At 37.0% G+C, this 10,707-nt stretch overlaps 1 non-coding gene across 1 annotated transcript; it reads right to left on the bottom strand.

The window, feature by feature from the left end:
* Nucleotides 1-6,639: 6,639 nt before the first annotated feature.
* Nucleotides 6,640-6,746, bottom strand: LOC125089723 (U6 spliceosomal RNA). The gene has a single exon (XR_007124036.1). It is a non-coding gene; the product is annotated as a U6 spliceosomal RNA (small nuclear RNA).
* Between the last annotated feature and the right edge of the window lie 3,961 nt (nt 6,747-10,707).

The following is a 10,707-nucleotide window of genomic DNA, read 5'->3' as shown; positions in this document are numbered from 1 at the left end:
CATCGGTTTGTTCTCTGTATTTAGAAGTCTGATTCTGCTTTTTGCTTGTTTATTTCTTTTTTCTTTTTAGACTCCACTTAATGAGTGGAATCATATGGTTTTTGTCTTTCTCACTTTACTTTCTCACTTTAGCATAATACCCTCTAGGTCCACCCATGTTGTCTCAAATGGCACAGTCTCATCCTTTTTAATAGTGGCATAATATTCCTCTGTGTGTGTGTGTGTACACCACATCTTCCTTATCCATTCTTATGTTGATCCATATCCATTGCTTCTGTATCTTGGCTATTGTAAGTAATGCTGCAATGAACATATATGCAATGAACATACATATTTTTGAATTAGTGTTTTCATTTTCTTTGGCTAAATACCCAATAGTGGAATTGTTGGATCATAAATTACTAGTATTGAAAGTAAAACTCCTTCATTGAGTTTTTAATTTCATTGACATCTAGATGTGTTTTTCAAATTTGCATAATCATTTGTGATAGTGCTTTGTTCCTATCTCATGCTATTGTTATTCTTTCTTTTAACTAATAATTTCTATTTAATTAATTATTTATTTATTTGAGAGTGAGAGCACAAGCAGGGGGAGCAGCAGTCAGAGGGAGAAGTGGGTTCTCTGCTGATCAAGAAACTCAATGTGGGACTCCATCCCAGAATGCTGGGATCATGACCTGAGCCAAAGTCAGGCACTTAACCAATTGAGTCATCCAGTCATCCCTTAACTAACAATTTCAAGTATATTAATATTTTGTTTATATATGATAATTGCATTATCTGAAGTTTTGAGACTCTCATTTTGATACATGTAGTTTCTAAAGACTCTTGTTTATGATGGATTGATTTTTGTTTTCTTGTTGCCTTTTAATTTATTTTCTAATTTTGATTTTGTGCTTATGTTGGGCAGAGTTTTATCTGTCAGAATCTTGTGAGCTCTGGGTCAAGCATGTTTCTCCTGAAGATGATTTATGTTGGCTTTTGCCAGAAATCCCAGGGTTGTTTTTAATCTAAGACCCCTTTTTTTTTTTTTTTTGTCAGAGAGAGAGGGAGAGAGAGCAAGCACAGGCAGACAGAATGGCAGGCAGAGGCAGAGGGAGAAGCAGGCTCCCCACCAAGCAAGGAGCCCGATGTGGGACTTGACCTGATCCGAAGGCAGCTGCTTAACCAACTGAGCCACCCAGGCGTCCCAAATCTAAGACCACTTTTAATGATAATTTCTTAACTTGGGAGTCTAAGATCATGCATTGTACATTTGAACCCCTATCCGGTATGAGAGCAGAGTTTTTCCTAGCAATTCTCAAGTGAGACATTCCTTTTTCCCCACACAGGGTCCAAGCCAAGACAGATAAGTTCCTTGGAACGTCCTTCTTTTCTGAAAAGGGCTCTTCTTTTCGAATACCCTCTTTTACCAAGAGAGTAGCTCTTTGAGAGTCTCAGTTCATGTAGGGTTTTTATTCCAATCCCTTGCATAGGCCCAACATCCTGTCTCCCTCTCTGAGGATCATTACATTTTAAGCTCCTTGGTTTCTTTAATTGGAAAATGATGCCAGAGTGAAGATACCTTCTGCTTTTCAGTTTCTTTTTGGTTTTGCCTGGGAGAGTCCTCTTTCTTTAAGTTCAGGCATTGAATTAAAAGATTAGTATACTTCCCAACATTTCTGGTTGCTTTTTGATGAGAGGTCTCCCTCCTCCTCCATTATGCTTTACACATACTATTAATGGAATTGGAAATCTGCCACACAGTAATAATTTCTTCTGTTGGTTAAAATTTACCTTTAATTTTTAACAAGATTCTATAGGTACATAAGTTAAAAACCAGTTGTTTCTACTAAAATAGCTACAAAGGACAGAAATTTCTTGCCCTTTACCTCCTCAATTCAAGCTCTCCAGAGACAATCACATTTACTCTTTCATATAATTTTCTTACCATGTCTTTCTTTTTGTTTTATTTTTAGATACTTCCTATTGAATTTCTACTACAGGCTTTCTTAATCGCATATCCATGTCCCTTCTTCTCATCCTCTAAATAATTATATCTTTTTAAATGAAACCAACATGCAGGGTTTATATTACTACAATTATGTAAATATTATTCCTAGCAGAACCATGTCATATACATCTCATAACCTGATTGTTTTGGGGGGAGTAACAATCACTTCTATTTTTTTTTCTATTTTTTGTTTTATTCGATAGTCATTTATATATGTGGTCCTATTTTATTGCCAAATGTTGTGAGAAGTATAATGCTTCCCTCAATGTATTCAAACACATGAGTTATTCCATCAGTGTTCTCTTTCTGTGTCTCTCCTGGAACCCTCTGCCCTTGGTTCCAGTTTAGTCGAGACTGCTTTCTCTTTGCTACAGAACTGCAGGGGAGAAATCACAGGGTGATGATTGTCCAGAGTGGGGATAGCAGAGGTGTTTGAGTCACACAGGTAAATACACTTATTAGAGCTCAGCAAACATGCACTCAATTTGTGTATTTCATTGTACGTAAATTTTGTATATCAGAAGGACAAAAGCATAAACAAATATTCAACTTTAGTTAGTGGCACATTGGCTGAAGCATTTAATATTTAAGTGTACTGATGTCTATAATTTTGAAATGTGTCCAGAAAATAAGATGAATAAGTGGATGGATGGGTAAAAGGATGGATAAGCATGTTAAAACAAAGAGAGTAAAATGTTAATGGTAAAATCTAGACGATGGTATAGTGTAAAATTCAGCAGGGAATTCCTTCAACTCTTCAGAATGTTTGAACATCTTTATAATAAAGTATTTGGAGAAAAAAAGAGTGAATGCAGTAAAGTGAATTAGTCCATGTAGGGGTCGAAACAGGCTCTCAAGATAAATATGTCAGTTAAAGCAGTGCTGATAAGGGGCAAAGGAACGATAAATGAAATGTAAACTTAGCTGCTTGCCCTTAGAGTCTAATTTTTCAGTGTTCTGTCTCAAATATATCCAAATTTAAAGGAACTGTAAGTTTGCCTGGCTCTTTTTATGGAGAATCAGTGGAGCTACTAGGGAGGAGGAGAGCAGGAATCCTAGAGGCAGGAGCGCTTCATGAATGCATGTGCCCACAGCAAACATCTCTGCCCTTGAATGTCAGCCCCCCTAGAGGATCAGAGATTTTATCCAGCCTCAGAGTGGAATATTCTTTGATTTAGGAAAGTTGTCACATTGACATCTTTATTTTTACCAATGACATGGACAGTCATCGACATAATCATACCAAATAAGCAGGGTGTTCAGAAGGCAATTACAGAGGGCTCTGGGTTGCTATGGGGACAGACCATCCAGCCAGACCTGATATTTCCTCTCCCAACTTATTATTAAAATAGCTTTCAAAAAATAGAAAAAGATAAAAACTAGCAAGCACACTGGAAAATGAAGGTAGGAGATGTCAGAGCAGTAATGGATTTTCTTAGAACATACCATTTTAGGATGTGAAAATGATGATGTGAAAAAGATGAAGGAGCATCATCTTAGGTCACTCCCCCTCTTGTCCACCTTATGCAAACAGACAGTTCAGAGCCCCTCAGAGAACTGAGTAAGGCTTTGAGTGATGTCTTCCTAAATTTGGGACCCAGGAGTTCAAAACCCAGACTCCTGTTCCTTTCTTTCTATATTCACTGAGAGATTAATATTCCTAGCCACAAATATGACAAGAGAAGAAGATGGGTGGAGGTTCACTGTGTCCTAGGATTTTTTGTCATTGGAGAAATTCACCAAATAGTTGCAGAGACAGGTGGGGTTCTGGGGAGCAGTGCTCACATAGGATTTAATGCTCCATGTAATATAGCTCACTGAAACAAAAGCTGTACACATCTGAATTAGCCTTAGCAATCTCCAGCTGTTGGATCAAGTGAACAGCCAGTCTCAGGACAGCAGACTCATGCTAAACGAATACTGTCAGACTCTACTAATTAAATTAGTCCAGGTTTACCCGACATTCTTATCTAGGTCTGAGATGAGGAGGTGCCAGCACTGGAGAGGACAGTGAAAAGAACTGAGGACATCCCACATTGTTGCCAAATTCTAAGTATAGGTCTCTCTATTTGAAGTAAGCGAATAGAAAAGCTCTATGGATATTATACAAAAAGGGCAATGTAGGGACAACGAAAGCTCTGCTGATGATTATGAGAAGAGCAAATATCTGAAAATGATTTTTTTCACAGAAAAAGAACATTTTATTATTTTATTTTTTTAGATTTTATTTTATTTATTTTTGAAGATTTTAAAAATTCATTTTAGAGGTGGGGGAGGACAGAGGGAGATGCAAAGAGATTAGTTCAAGCAGATTCTCTACTGAGGGCAGAGTCCAATGCAGTCCTTGATCCCATGACCCTGAGATCATAACCTGACTGAAATCAAGAGTTGGACATTGGGGTGCCTGGGTGGTGCAGTCAGTTAAGTGTTTGCCTTTGGCTCAGGTCATGATCCTGGAGCCCTAGGATTGAGCTCCATGTCAGGTTCCTTGCTCAGTGGGAAGCCTGCTTCTCCTGTTCCCTCTCCCCCCAACCATCCTTCTAGCGCGCTCTCTCTCTCTCTCTCTCAAAATCTTAAAAAAAAAAAAAAAGTAGGATGCTTAGGGGCACCAAGGTTGCTTAACCCATTAGGCCTCTGACTCTTGGTTTTGGCTCAGGTCATGATCTCAGGGACTTGGATCAAGCCCTTTATTGGGTTCCGTGCTCAGCTGGGAGTCTGCTTCCCCTCCCTCCCACCCTCTACCTCTGAGCCTCCCATTACCCCCTTGTACTCTGTCTCTCAAATAAATAAATAAATCTTTAAAAAAAGAGGAGTCAGATACTTAACTAACTGAGCCAACCAGGTACCCCATAAAAGAATATTTTAGAAATCAGTTATTGGTTTCTTTCCTAAAAGATGAAAAAAAATCTCTACAACACAAAGGTTGAGGAAGATGTTAAAGTGAGGGTAGAAATGCAAAATAATCTGGATTACATAAAGAAATAATGCATAAAAATCTGAAATATGGTAGAGTATTTTTATAGCAGTGACAATCAAAGGTTGAAAACTCTGTCATGTTGTAGAAAACAAAAATGGAATGCTTTCAGAATACACCAGGGGAAAACTGAGAGAAGAAACTGATCAAGAAGATGATAGATGAGAAAGAGATAGTAGATATTTTGTTTCAATAAATTGAATGAGAAAAACAAGAATGTGGCATTGGCTAACAGGGGGGAGAAAACATCCAGAGTTAAATAAAACCTTAAATTCAAAATTTGAAAAGGCTCTGTTTAGTTCTTGGTAAAGTTAACAAAATACTCAGTATGTAGGAATATCCTGGCAAAATTTTAATAATAAAAGAGCAAGAAGAAAATTTTGTAAAAAACAAAACAAAACAACACATTGTAAAGGTTGAAAAGGGGCATTAAGTGTAAAAACAGAAACATTAAGCAGGCTTCAGATTACTCCCCCTTAATATTTAATCACAGAAGACAATGGGTTGTGTCCATGTTTTTTTTGTTTTGTTTTGTTTTTCTTTTGGTTCCTCTCTTAAAGCTTTGTTTTAAGGGCAGGCTCCATTTCATGGAGAGGCAAGATGGTCACAGCAGCCCTGGCAACTTAATTTATGCTGAAAACCTTGTCCTCCTGGCCAGGAACCAAAAAAAGTAGACCCCGTGGGCCAGATAGTATGGGGAGAATCTCAGAGCCCAGGCTAGGTCTGTTTTTTGTAAGCCCTGAGTAGTTGCTTAGAAAAAGAAATTCAGCAGAAGCCAACTGATAAGTTAGAATGAAATGCTAAATATATACAAAGAATAAAAGAGAAGGGAAGAAAGTGGAAATGATACTAAAAATTAAAGAAAAAATAAACCAAGAAAAATTAATAATACAATGGTAGCCCAAATCTAAACAAGTTAATTATTATAGTAAATATTAATATATAATCACTCCAATTATAAGACAGATATAAACAGAGTGGATAAAAAGCAAGACACTATATTCTTCCTGAAGAGTCACACTGAATACAAAGACACATAAAGATTAGAAGTAAAAAAAAAAAAAAAGACATGCCATGCAAACTGGATACATAAGAAGAATGAAATCATTATTTTAAATATTACACAAACTTCAAGAAAAGAATGTTACCAGAAACAAAGGGGCATTTCATAATGATAAAAGGAACAGTTCATCAGAAAGACACAACAATTATAAGAATGTATGTATTTAACAACAGAATCTCAATATACATGTAGCAAACATTGACAGAATGAAAGGAAGAAATAGGTAATTCCACAGTTATAGTATCTTATATATAATACTCCTCTTCCAGGAACTGATAGAACAACTGGACAAAAAAACATTCAGGAGAGCCACAGAATATCTGAGCAACACTGTTGACCTCCTTGATGTAACTGGTGCTTATAGAACACCACATCCAACAACTGTAGACTGTGCAGTCTTTACCAGTGCACGTGCTGTATTCATGACAATACATCACATGCTGGGCCACGAAACAAGTCTCAATAAATTTAATAGGACTTAAATTATACAGAGTGTATTCTCTGACCACAAGAGAATTGAACTGAAATTAATAATAAAAAGAGATCCAGAAAAACCATGAATACCTAGAAATGCAAAACATATTTCTTTCTTCTTCTTTTTTTTTTTTTTTGAACATGCAATGCTTCATGAATTTGCATGTCATTCTTGTGCAGGGGCCAAGTTAATCTTCTCTGTGTTGTTCTAATTTTAGTATATGTGCTGCCTAAGCGAACACATGAAATAGCATATTTCTAAATGATTCATGGGCTGAAGACAAAATCACAAAGGAAATTAGAAAACATTTTGAACTGAATGACAATGAATACAACATGCCAAAGCTTATAAGAGGCAGAGAAAACAGTCTTTAAAAGGACTCTGTAGATTGATGCATTTGTATTAGGAAAGAAGAAAGATTTAAAATCAAGGACAAAGGTCCCGCATTAAGAAACTAGGAAAAGAAGAACAGAGTAAGAATAAAGCAAGTAGAAGGAAGGAAATTATAAAGAGAAGAGAATAAGTCATTGAAAGGGAACAGACAATAGAGAAAAGTAACAAATCTAAAAGCTGGTCCTTTAAAGAGATCCACAAAGTTGACAAAATTTTAATGAGACTGATGAAAAAAAGGGAGAGAATACAGGTCGCTAATAGCTGGGATGAGGAGGGATTATCAGTTACAGATCCTTCAAAAATTAAAAGGATAACAAGAAAATACTATCAGCATCTTTTTTTTTTGCCAACATGTTAAAAAACTTAGACAAAATGGACACATTTCTTGGAAAATACAACTTATCAAAAATGACAGAAGAAAAAAATTCTGAATAGCCCTATTACATGTATTAAAGATCAAATTTATTATCAAAAACTATCTCACTGAGATAAATCTAAGTCCCAGTGGTTTCAATGGTGAAGTCTATGAAAAATCTCATGAAGAAAAATCCTACGTTATACAAATTTTTTCAGAAAATGGAAGTGATCACTGCACAACTTATCCTAAGATGCTAGGATTGCGTTTATATCAAAACATCCAAAAAAATTCCAAGAAAGGAAAATTACAGATCAATACTTCTCATAATTATAGATATAAAAATCATGAACAAAATATTAGCTAATGGGCAAACGGGCTCAAAGAGTACAAACTTCCAGGAATAAAATAAGTCAGTCATGGGGACATAATCTCCAGCATGGTGAATGTAGTTAATAATACTGTCTTGCATATTTGGAATTTGCTATGAGAGAAGATCTTAAAAGTTCTTATCACAAGAAAAATAATTTTTTTCAACTATGTATGTGCTTATTGTGGTTTATTGTGTTGATCATTTTGTAATATATACAAACACTGAATCATTATATGGTATACCTGAAACTAATATAATCTCCTCTGTCAATTACACTTTAGTAAAAAATAAATAGCAAATAGAATCCAAAAAGAGGGAAGATACATCATGACTAATTAGAGTTTATCCTAGGAATATAAGGTTGATTTTAACATTTGCGATGAATCAGTATAAATCACTATGTTAACAGAACACACTAAAAAATCATCTGATCATTTTAACAGATCATGAAGAAGAATTTGACAAAATTCAACATCCCTTTTATTTTAAAAGATTTTATTTTTTATTTATTTGACAGAGGGTGAGAGAACACAAGCAATGGGTGCGGCAGAGGGAGAGGGAGAAGCAGACTCCCCACAGAGCAGGGAGCAGGAAGTGGGGCCCGATGTGGGGTCCAAGGTGGGGACTGAAACCAGGACTCTGGAATCGCGACCTGAGCTTAAGATAGACAACTTAACCAAGTAAGCCATCCAGGCACCCCAAAATTCCACATCCTTTAGTGATATAAACTTTCAGTGAACTAGAAATAGTAGGGAATTTCCCCAGATTGATAAAGGGCACCTGCAAGAAACCTTTAGCTGATATGCTTAACAAAGGACTGACTTATTTCCTGCTGGGTTGGGAATAAGGCAGGAATGTGTGCTTTTAGCACTTGCTACCCTACAAAGAGCTTGGCCTTCTGAACTCAGAAGAATAGCATTTGTGGGGTGCCTGGGTGGCTCAGTGGGTTAAGCCTCTGCCTTCGGCTCAGGTCATGATCCCAGGGTCCTATGATTGAGTCTGGCATCAGGCTCTCTGCTCAGCAGGGAGCCTGCTTCTCCCTCTCCCTTTGCCTGCCTCTCCTCCTCGGTGTGCTGCCTCTCTCTCAATCTCTCTGTCAAATATATAAATAAAATCTTAAAAAAAAAAAAACCAGAAATTAAAAAAAAAAGAACTGCATCTGTAATTATACCTTGCATTTCAGACTACATAAACTTGAGCAGTTTAAACTCTCTGAGGCTGTTTCTGTATCTATGAAGTAAGTATGATAATGCTTGCTTTGGGAGTTCAGTTAAGTGCCTAGAACTACACCTTACAGCAAAGAGACTAATAAATTTAGGTATTACATTAGTACCGACCCAATAGTCTATAACCTCTCTGAATGCAGAAACCATATCTCCTTTATTTATTTCCGTCTCTTCAGTGCTCAGCTCAGCACCTAGCACAAAGTGGATATTATCTAAAAATTTGTTAACTAAATTATTGGCATTAAAACACTGATAACTGGGACCTTAAAGATTCTTTAGTTTTCTAAATGAAATTCCAAGATGGGACCATGCCTATTGAAAAATATCTTTCTGCGATTTCTTTGATGAAATTTGTGTTGAGTCATTCATCTCCACTTGATACTTGGTTGCCCTGGGAGAGTCCTGTTAATCCTGTATGCTTTGAATACAAGCTCTGAGACGAAACAGATGCTTTGGCATTGTACGCAGACCCCGCTCTTCTGAGTCTGTTTCTCAAGTGAGCAGTCCTTCAGTTTAGCTAAATTGATTTCTACACCCTTCCTTGAACATTTTTGTGTTGTACCATTTTAGCCCTTGCTCAGGTCATGTTCTCTACCTGAAATGCTCCCTTTCCTCTTCTCTCCGATCAACATCCTACGCCATCTTCCAGGCCTCTTCCTTAGGAGACCTTCTCCTATCTGACTTTTGTCTTGTCAAAAATGTTATTTCTGTACCCTGAACTTTGGAGGAAATATAATCAAGAATAACAACAACAACAAAATCTCCTGCCAATGCAGAAATTCCTCTCTACTAAACATAGGAAAAAAATAAAACAGTTTGGTTATTGAACCAGACCCTAAGGGGCATGACAGGCCATCTGCCATCCAGCTGCAAAGACAGAAAGACATCTCACCCTTCTGTGCAGCCAGGCAGGTGTAAGCCTGCTTGTGTGTTCTGTGCACGTGTGTTCTGAAGATAAAGGACCAGTTCTCAAGAAAGAAGCCTTGACAGTGCCATTTGTCACACATAGTTCATCCTGAATTCATCTGGTAATTGGGTGGATTTCTGTGTTTGCTGACTGTCTTGATCCAAAGGAAAAATAACTTTTCGTATCTTTACCACGAGAGGTAGTTTTGCAACCTGGAGTCAGGTGTCCGGTCAAAGTTAGGATCCTACCCTACCGCGGAAACTGGGAGGCAGGGGTGATAGCTTCTTTAATTACAGGTTATTTTATTATTTTTTAAAGATTTTATTTATTTGTCAGACAGAGAGAGAGAGCACAAGCACAGGGAGTGGTAGGCAGAAGGAGAAGCAGGATCCCTACTGAGCATGGAGCCTGATGCAGGACTTGATCCCAAGACCCTGGATCATGACCTGAGCTGAAGGCAGACGCTGAATGACTAAGCCACCCAGGTATCCCCTTCAATTGCATTTTAAAGGGACGGCTCCCAAATCCTCAAAAACAAAACAAAACAAAACAAAAACCAAAAAACATTTCTGGGTTGTAAAACTGTCAAGAGGCTTATTTAGCTTTTTTAAAGATTTACATATGTCTCAAAGAAGCAGAAAAAGAATTTAGAAATACAAATTTTCAAAAGCAAATACTCTAAGAAATGGAAAGTGGGAAATCTCTTCCTTTTTTTATATACTAGAGAGACTTAAAACAATTCTTTTGAATTTGCATTTGCCCTTATAAACTCATATAGCCTTTTTGGTTAATGCTATTTAATATGCATTTTAATTAATATGCTATTCCATTGTTGGAGGTATCTATATACTCCTCATCTCTTTTTCCTGCTGGATTGTGGTAGGAAAAGTGTCCTATGCATTTGCACTGTGGCACTGATATGTCCCGAGTACATTACTGGAGGTTAAT

The sequence above is a fragment of the Lutra lutra genome, chromosome 1, assembly GCF_902655055.1.
Source record: "Lutra lutra chromosome 1, mLutLut1.2, whole genome shotgun sequence".
Lineage (NCBI taxonomy): Eukaryota > Metazoa > Chordata > Mammalia > Carnivora > Mustelidae > Lutra > Lutra lutra.
This window is presented reverse-complemented; position numbering and strand designations above follow the sequence as displayed.